A 9,289-nucleotide genomic window follows, 5' to 3' on the forward strand; every position below is an offset into this window, starting at 1 on the left:
TGATGTTACACCCAGGCCTGGCCAGTCTTGTGTAGTGCGTGTGTGACTATGAAAGTGGGTTAGGGCTTGGGGCACTAATGCTTTCTTTCTTCTCCTGAGTGATGTGGGAGAGTTCCCAGCACTCTCTGCTGTTATTATATTATTTTATCAATAAAGCTTTAAAATTTAGACACTTGGAGTGTTTCATCATCTCCCCCCAATGATCCTGCAGCGTCGGACTGGTAACAGAAATCTGTCATGCTACATTGCTGTGCATTCTCCTTGGATTGGATCTCCTGGCTATCAGGCCTCTTGCGTGAACTTTGACCACTCTGGACTGCCTTGTGACCTGCCTGACCCATGGGCAATACAGTTTGCTCAGACCCTTCTTCAGTCTCCTCTGGTCTTGCCCCTTCTCCAAGGAAAGCGTGCATGGAATCTGCAGTGGCAGCGTGACTGGTGCTCTCCAGAACATCAAATCTCCAGGAGTAGATCACCTTCTTTCAAGCAGAAAACTAAGCCCTACAAGGGATGGTGGACTAGCTCCAGGTGGAAACCCACATCCTGCAGGAATGGATTACACAGCTGCAAATGGGAATGTCTTCCCTAGCTCCATGGCCCACAGCTACCTCAGTGTCCAAGCCCATAGTGCCTTTACCAGAGTATTATGATTGCTTACCCACAGTAAGTTTTGTGGTTTTGTAAATCAGTGCAGACTCCTATTTATGTTGTGGCCCTGGCTAGGCCTCGTTATTAGCCTTCTCACCAACAAAGCCCTAGAGTAGGTATGTCCCCTGTTAGAGCAAGATCATCCTGCGTTGGCTAGCTAGGATTCCTTCCTGGGGGCTTTTGCAACAATTTTCAATGATCCACGAAAATCATGCACCATGGAGGCAGCATTATGGAGGCTCCGTCAATCCCTAGGATCAGCAGTGTTGTATGTGAGCTGCTCCTGACGCCTGGCAGCTGATATGGCTTGGAATGAGCCATTCTAGCTGCATCAATTTCAAATGGACTTGAGCGATGAGATAAAAGATAAACTCAGTCTCAGCGGGAGGGGTGGGGAGCTATAATGTAGTTAGGATCCAGCCAGGGGACAAATGGAAGACCACACAATATCGCCACTTCAAATGCCAGGTGATATCTTTTGGCTTTACCCATGTGCCTGCCACCTTTCAGCACCTGATCAATTATATTTTTGCAAGACATGTTGGACCACTATGTGGCTGCCTGCCAAGATGACATTTTAATTTATTCTGAGGATTAACCCATGCATGAGGAGCATGTGCACAACATATTGGGAAGGCTCTGCCAGCATGGACTCTATGCAAAGCTGGAGAAATATGTCTTTGAGCAACCTACTGTAGAGTTTCTCAGCTAGGTACTCCCTCCCAAAGGGGTTCACATGGATCCCCAGAAAGTAGAAGTGATCCATGACTGGGTGACACCCTGGAGCATTTGGAAAAGGTTTGCAAACTTTTATAGGTGCTGTATACAGAGTTACTATCAAATTCTGGCTCCAATAACCTCCTTGGCTTTGCAAATCTGCCAAATTCTTCTGGACGATGGAAGTCCAACATGTTTTTTTAACACATGAAGGAGTGATTCACCACTGTGCCCATCCTCGTGTGCCCTGTTCAAGTCAGCCATTCGTCCTGGAAACTGTTGCTTCCATTGTTGGTACTGGGGTGGTATTGTCCAAAAGAGTCTTGATCAAGAGCTCCATTCTGCGCACATTTCTCTTGAAAGCTCTCCCCTGCTGAACGTAACACTGAGATTTCAGATGAGGAGCTATTTGCCACCAAGGCACTTTCAAGATATGGAGGCACCACATGGAAGGGGTGAGATGCCCCATGCAGGTATATACCAATCACAAAAATCTGGAGTACCTACAGTCTGCTAAAGTCTTGAATCAACGACAGCTACACTGGGCTCTCTTCTTTTCAAGGTTTGATTTTTACCATCACAAGCCACCCTGGCTCTACAAATGGAAAATCAGATACCCTCTGCAGGAAAGAAGAGTATGCCTGCAGTCCCAGACAATCCTGTGTAGAGCTGTCCTGCATCCTGAAACCACAACACTTCCTTGGAGGGTCATTGCTACCAGACTTAATGGCAACATACATTCTGCTCTTGGGATGACCCTTTTGCTAAGAAGATCCTAACCTATGATACCAAACCCTTGGCTGAAATTACACAGAGAGACCAATTTCTTCATGTCCATGGGCGTATTTATGTTCCCAAGGGAAGCCTTCGCTTGGAAGGTTTACATCTATACCACAATGTCCCTTGGCCAGGTCACTTCAGCCAGGCAAAAACCATATGCCTGACATGCCGATTGTTTTGGTGGCCAAAACTGTGACCTGACATTCAGGCTTATGTCAAATCATGTGACACCTGTGCCGTATAAAGGTACCTTGACCTAAACCCTTTGAAATACTAATACCTGCTGAGACCCCTGCAAGGCGTTGGATCCAGATCACCCTGGATCTCATTGTTGAACTCCTTGATTCTGAGGGTTGTCATATCTTCTTGACAATGGTGGATCAGCTTACAAAGATGGCACATTTTATCCCCTGTGCATAACTCCCCATTGCTGAAGACACCACCTGCCTCCTTATCTCCTATGTTGTCCATTCTCCACAGCATCCAAGATCACATTACTTCAGATCGGGGACCCCAGTTTTTGGAGGAAAAGCACTTCAATTGCTAGAAATGCATCTTCATATAATAACATCATCAGCAATCAGATGGCCAATCAGAAAGGATGAACAAGGTATGGGAACAGTACCTACAGTGCTTCACTAATTGCCACCAAGGTAACTGGGCCTCACGCATTCTGTATGCAGAATTTGCATATAGTAATGTGGACCACGCTTTGATCAGGATGAGCCTGTTTTTTGATAACTACAATTTTAACCCCCATATTTCATCCTGCATTGCCTACAGCACCCACTGCTCCTGCAGCATCGAACCTGATACCCCACATCCAACAAACCCAAGGCGAGCTAAAGTAACATCTTGATTCAGTTAAGGCAATGTATAAGCATTATACTAACCGTCACTGACAGGATGGTCCTACTTTTGCAGTGAGACAGAAGGTGTGGCTATTGGCCAAACACCGCAAGACAGCTGACCCATCTGCAAACTAGAGCACCAGTACATGAGCCCTTATCAGTTCTGCAGACAAATCGACCCAGTAACCTTCAAGCTTCAGCTTCCCCAATCTCTCAAGGTGCATCCTGTATTTCATGCTTCCCTCCTGAAACCCTTCTCAGACAATACCTTCCCTAACCAAAACAAACTCCCCAGCCCCACCACCAGTTCACATTCAGGGACAAGAAGAGTATCTTGTCCATGAGATCCCAGATACAATGAGGGAAGTTGTGGTCCCCCATCGATGGGGAAGGATACAGGCCCGAGGAGTGGACCTGGGAACCAGCTCACCATGTACACACCCCTGAAAGTCAACTCTTTCCAAAGGAGATACCCAGATCTCCTGCACCCTGAGGTAACCTCGGGGGGGGGGGGGGCATGATGTCAGAACCTGGTCTCAAATGCCAGTTTTGAACCCAGGCCCACTGGGTTCTTAGCCATCGCACTACACCAACTCATCCAATTATCAGGGAATTCACAGACTTGGGTGGGCCAGCTTCTGCGACCTGCTTTCTGATTAGCCACATGATCTTGACCCTGATTAGTTGGTGACTATATATAAAATTCCCGCTTTGTTTTTGCCCTTGTCTGAGCAACAAGCCCCTGCCTGCTAGTTGCTACTCAGACCCTGCTTGACCCTCCCTTGCTGCCTCACCTGACTCTGTCCTGCTGACCCATCTGATCCTGCTTTGCTGCCCTTCCTGATCCTGTCTCACTGCCTCACCTGACTCCACCAGCTACCTCATTATACATTCCCCTTGGTTTGGAACTCCTGGCTATCGGACCTGAGATTAGATACAGGGCTTGAGTGCAATAATATGTTAAAGACAATATAACAACACGGAAAGTTGTGCTCCTTGTAAGCCGTGAGGACTGAGTACCTGAGCAACCAAGCAGTGCATCTACTGTAGGAGATCAAAAATGCACACTGTGCATTCACCTAAATCTCTTCATATTATTCAGCTCGTATATTCTTATTTTACATACATCTAACACTACATAAACTAGGCAGGCTGCAACTCACTGCTTTACTGAGCAGTTCCAGAACTGTGAGTCTCAATATGGAGCAAGGCCTTTTGACTTTTGCAACCACCATCCATGTCCTTATCAAAAAATAATGTCTACTCCACATAGGAACAGTATATATACAATAAGTGTGTTGTCCCTCTGTCACCTCCTTGAACCCTGTCTTACTCAAACAGGGACTGAGGGTGAGACTCACTGGCCAGGATGAGGACAGTGGAGAAATAATGATTTTCATTTTTAATTCACACATGTTATTTAGTGTAATAAACAGGTATTGCAAAACCCATCTCACTGGCCTTGCTGGTAGCATAGGGTTGCCAACTGTCTAATCGCACAAACCCAAACATCCTTGCCCCGCCCTCCTGTCCCGCCCCTTCTTTGAGGCCCTCCCCCTGCTCACTATAGTCCCCCTACCTCTGTCGCTTCCTTTTCCCCACCCTCATTCACGTTCACCAGGCTGGGGCGGGGGTTGGGGTGCAGGAGGTGCTGGAGGGTGGGGCTGAAAGGTTCAGAGTGCAGGACGGGGCTCAGGGCTGAGCCTGGGGCAGGCGGTTGGGATGCGGGAGTGGAGTTCAGGGTGCGGGCTCTGGGAGGGAGTTTGTGTGTGGGGTAGGGCTCAGGGCTGGGGAACGGGGGTAGGGTGCAGGAGGGAATTTGGCTGCTGGAGGGGACTGGGGCAGGGGGTTGGGGTGCAGGAGGGGCTCTGGGTGCAGGCTCTGGCTGGGCAGCGCTTACCTTGGGTGGCTTCCAGAAGTGGTGGAAAAAAAAAAAAAGCTAATGTGCTCAATGCTTTTTTTGCCTCTGTCTTCACTAACAAGGAAAGCCCCCAGACTGCTGCGCTGGGCATCGCAACATGGGGAGTAGATGGCCAGCCCTCTGTGGAGAAAGAGGTGGTTAGGGACTATTTAGAAAAGCTGGACGTGCACAAGTCCATGGGGCCGGACGAGTTGCATCCGAGAGTGCTAAAGGAATTGGCGGATGTGATTGCAGAGCCATTGGCCATTATCTTTGAAAACTCGTGGCGAACGGGGGAAGTCCCAGATGACTGGAAAAAGGCTAATGTAGTGCCAATCTTTAAAAAAGGGAAGAAGGAGGATCCTGGGAACTACAGGCCGGTCAGCCTCACCTCAGTCCCCGGAAAAATCATGGAGCAGGTCCTCAAGGAATCAATCCTGAAGCACTTAGACGAGAGTAAAGTGATCAGGAACAGTCAGCATGGATTCACCAAGGGAAGGTCATGCCTGACTAATCTAATCGCCTTCTATGATGAGATTACTGATTCTGTGGATGAAGGGAAAGCAGTGGATGTATTGTTTCTTGACTTTAGCAAAGCTTTTGACACTGTCTCCCACAGTATTCTTGTCAGCAAGTTAAAGAAGTATGGGCTGGATGAATGTACTATAAGGTGGGTAGAAAGTTGGCTAGATTGTCGGGCTCAACGGGTAGTGATCAATGGCTCCATGTCTAGTTGGCAGCCGGTGTCAAGTGGAGTGCCCCAAGGGTCGGTCCTTGCACCGGTTTTGTTCAATATCTTCATAAATGATCTGGAGGATGGTGTGGATTGCACTCTTAGCAAATTTGCGGATGATACTAAACTGGGAGGAGTGGTAGATACGTTGGAGGGCAGAGATAGGATACAGAGGGACCTAGACAAATTGGAGGATTGGGCCAAAAGAAACCTGATGAGGTTCAATAAGGATAAATGCAGGGTCCTGCACTTAGGACGGAAGAACCCAATGCACAGCTACAGACTAGGGACCGAATGGCTAGGCAGCAGTTCTGTGGAAAAGGACCTAGGGGTTACAGTGGACGAGAAGCTGGATATGAGTCAGCAGTGTGCCCTTGTTGCCAAGAAGGCCAATGGCATTTTGGGATGTATAAGTAGGGGCATAGCGAGCAGATCGAGGGACGTGATCGTTCCCCTCTATTCGACATTGGTGAGGCCTCATCTGGAGTACTGTGTCCAGTTTTGGGCCCCACGCTACAAGAAGGATGTGGAAAAATTGGAGAGAGTCCAGCGAAGGGCAACAAAAATGATTAGGGGACTGGAACACATGACTTATGAGGAGAGGCTGAGGGAGCTGGGATTGTTTAGTCTGCAGAAGAGAAGAATGAGGGGGGATTTGATAGCTGCTTTCAACTACCTGAGAGGTGGTTCCAAAGAGGATGGTTCTAGACTATTCTCAGTGGTAGAAGATGACAGGACAAGGAGTAATGGTCTCAAGTTGCAGTGGGGGAGGTTTAGGTTGGATATTAGGAAAAACTTTTTCACTAGGAGGGTGGTGAAACACTGGAATGCGTTACCTAGGGAGGTGGTAGAATCTCCTTCCTTAGAAGTTTTTAAGGTCAGGCTTGACAAAGCCCTGGCTGGGATGATTTAATTGGGGATTGGTCCTGCTTTGAGCAGGGGGTTGGACTAGATGACCTCCTGAGGTCCCTTCCAACCCTGATATTCTATGATTCTATGATTCTATGGTGGCATGTCTGGCAGTAGCTCCTAGGCTCAGGGGGGGCCAGGCAGCTCTGTGTGCGGCCCCTCAGCTCCCATTGGCCATGGTTCCCTGTTCCCGGCCAATGGGAGCTGCAGAGTCGGCGCTCAGGGCGGGGGCAGTGTGCAGAGACCCCCTGGCCACCTCTGCGCCTAGGAGCTGATGCTGGACATGCCGGCCGCTTCCGGGAGCAGCGTGGAGCCAGGGCAGGTAAGGAGCCTGGCTTAGCCCTGCTGCGCCACTGGACTTTTAGAGGCCTAAAATCTTCGGGATTGGCTTTAGTAGCCTCCAGGAGATCGAGTCCGATTCCAGGAGACTCCCGGCCAAACTGGGAGGGTTGGCAACCCTATGGTAGCATAATGCAATACCCTGGAGTCAAGCCCATTCATGTGGTATGGCAAGGTTAGTGGGCAAGGTCCTCTTGAAAAGTAATGGCTGCCCCTCCTTTCCCAAGGGAATGGGTGGGGGCAATAATGGTTGAGGAAATACATTAATTTTGAACAGGAGCCCTCGCTTGGCTGAATGGAAAGACTAGAAGTTCAAAGCCAATGATAAAAGACAATGAGTGTGTGAGGGAAATGAGGGGGACAAGGTGGGTAGGGCCGGGGCAAGGGGAGAGGTTGTGGGTAGGAGGAAAGGACAGGATTAGAGAGATTTTAAAGGAAGAGACTGCTGCCCCTGAGGTAGTTACATGAGCTGCCCCAGGGAGAGTGTCACAGCTGAGGAGGGTCGGAAGCCTGAAAGAGAGAGCGAGTCCCCCTTCCTCAGGAATCCCGCTGCTGCTGGTGCCAGTGCCAGCTGCTCCGAAATCCACCTGCTACTGTTGGGGCGGGGAGCAGGGAGCCTAAGAGAGCAAAACCCTCCTCACTTCTTGACACAGAGGGGTGGGAGGTGAGCACTGCCGCTGGCTGCCACAAGGCCTGATTTCAGCTTCTCTTCTGTCCAAAAGGAGGGAATGGAGAGGCCACTCTTTAGCAATACATTGAAAAGGAAAGGGCCACTAAGTCCAAGTTCTTCACAAATATAGTGAAAAGAAAGAATCCATTTGATTCCCCTGGCCCTTCTGGCTCCCTGCGCCCCCGGGTTGATCTAGTTTGGATGAATCCTCTGTGTGTGCTGGAGCTACCTTCATTTTATATGGCATTATCATTATTGAGCTGTGCCAAGGGCTCTCAGCCTATGGATGTGCCAGGCTGTACATTGATGACTGCACTGCAGCTGCCTGCCCTCCCTGCTGTGTAAGCAGCACCAGAGAACATCTGCTGGGCGACCTGGAGCAGCAGCATTAATGGAGTTAAAAACGCTGCAGGAGTCATTAGAAACAGTCTGTCAAGAGAGTTAAGAGCAAGTGGACTGGCTGGGGCTGCATCACTTCAGATTATTCCCATCTCCAGGGGAAGGAGGGAGGTTTTGACCAAATGATCGCAATCTCGCTTCACTAGGCCATTTGGCAGCACATCCACCTGAGAATGCCAGAAACCCACCTCCAGCTTCTCCCAGGAAACCCATCTGCTCGGGCCTGCTGCCCATGTTTGGAGGTGTAGGGTGCCCTCTGGTGGTGGAAGCGTACCTTTTTGTAAGAATAAAAGGCAATTTGCCTTGGGAAAAGAAGGACGGCTGTAGAGAAGGATTGTTTGTTAGTAGTTTTGAGACAGGTTTGCGTTTTTTTGGTCTGGAAAGGGTAAGGTTGGTTCAGAGAGATCATTGCCTCGTTATCTCTACTGGCTGAGCCTGGGTTTCAGGGCTGAGAGGCAGCTATTCTTTCAGTTACCCTCCCGGGTCAGAACATCCCTTTATTCCTGTAAAAAGAAAAGGAGTACTTGTGGCACCTTAGAGACTAACCAATTTATTTGAGCATAAGCTTTCGTGAGCTTATGCTCAAATAAATTGGTTAGTCTCTAAGGTGCCACAAGTACTCCTTTTCTTTTTGCGAATACAGACTAACACGGCTGTTACTCTGAAACCTTTATTCCTGTGTAAACATTTTACAGTAATGGTGTACGGTGTTCTACCAAACACTATGTCTCACAGTAATGCGGCTGCAGCATCTAGTGCCATCACTGCAGAATAGTACTACATCATGTAAATGTCTCATTAACTTCCCCAGCCCCGGTATCTAGTTTTTTTTCCAGTGGAAGACATCTGACTTCTCTCCCCTTTCCCCCCGGCCCCTTCTCGCTTCAAGGGTCGATATTTTACCTCTGCCTTTGAACAGGTGACACTGATCCTTCCACACAGCAAGACTCCAGCCCATGGAGCTAGACAACCTGAATAAAAGAAGACATAAAAGAAAAGGGCTCAGGCTTCCTCAGCAGCTTCAAGTTACTCTCAGGCAATGTGTCCTCATTCAAAAATAAACTGGTGGTGATGGCAGGGTGTGTGTGTGTGTGTTGAGGGGGGTGGGGGGTGGGAGAGCTGTACAGAGGAGGGTTGTTAACATGCCTCAGCTTCCATGCTGTATTTTTAGGGTTGGCATTTAGACTTGGCTCAGGTACAAGTGGCTGGAAAATGTTTGGCATTTCCTCTTCCTGTCAGATGATATGGTGAGTACGTACGGGGCGCTCTACCCTAACGCACCAAACCCAGGCCATCAGGTGACTTGCACACAATGCAGGTGTCACCTCCTTGTCTCTTTGTTC

The 9,289-nt window shown here is 49.0% G+C and overlaps 1 long non-coding RNA gene across 1 annotated transcript in view; it reads right to left on the reverse strand.

The window, feature by feature from the left end:
• Positions 1-9,289, reverse strand: part of LOC141990977 (uncharacterized) — a 168,810-nt gene that overhangs the window by 75,750 nt on the left and 83,771 nt on the right. Inside the window, exon 4 of the long non-coding RNA XR_012640308.1 lies at positions 8,850-8,917. This is a non-coding gene — a long non-coding RNA (uncharacterized LOC141990977). The remainder of the gene's footprint in view (positions 1-8,849; positions 8,918-9,289) is intronic.

This window comes from Natator depressus, chromosome 7 (assembly GCF_965152275.1).
Source record: "Natator depressus isolate rNatDep1 chromosome 7, rNatDep2.hap1, whole genome shotgun sequence".
Taxonomy (NCBI): Eukaryota; Metazoa; Chordata; order Testudines; family Cheloniidae; genus Natator; species Natator depressus.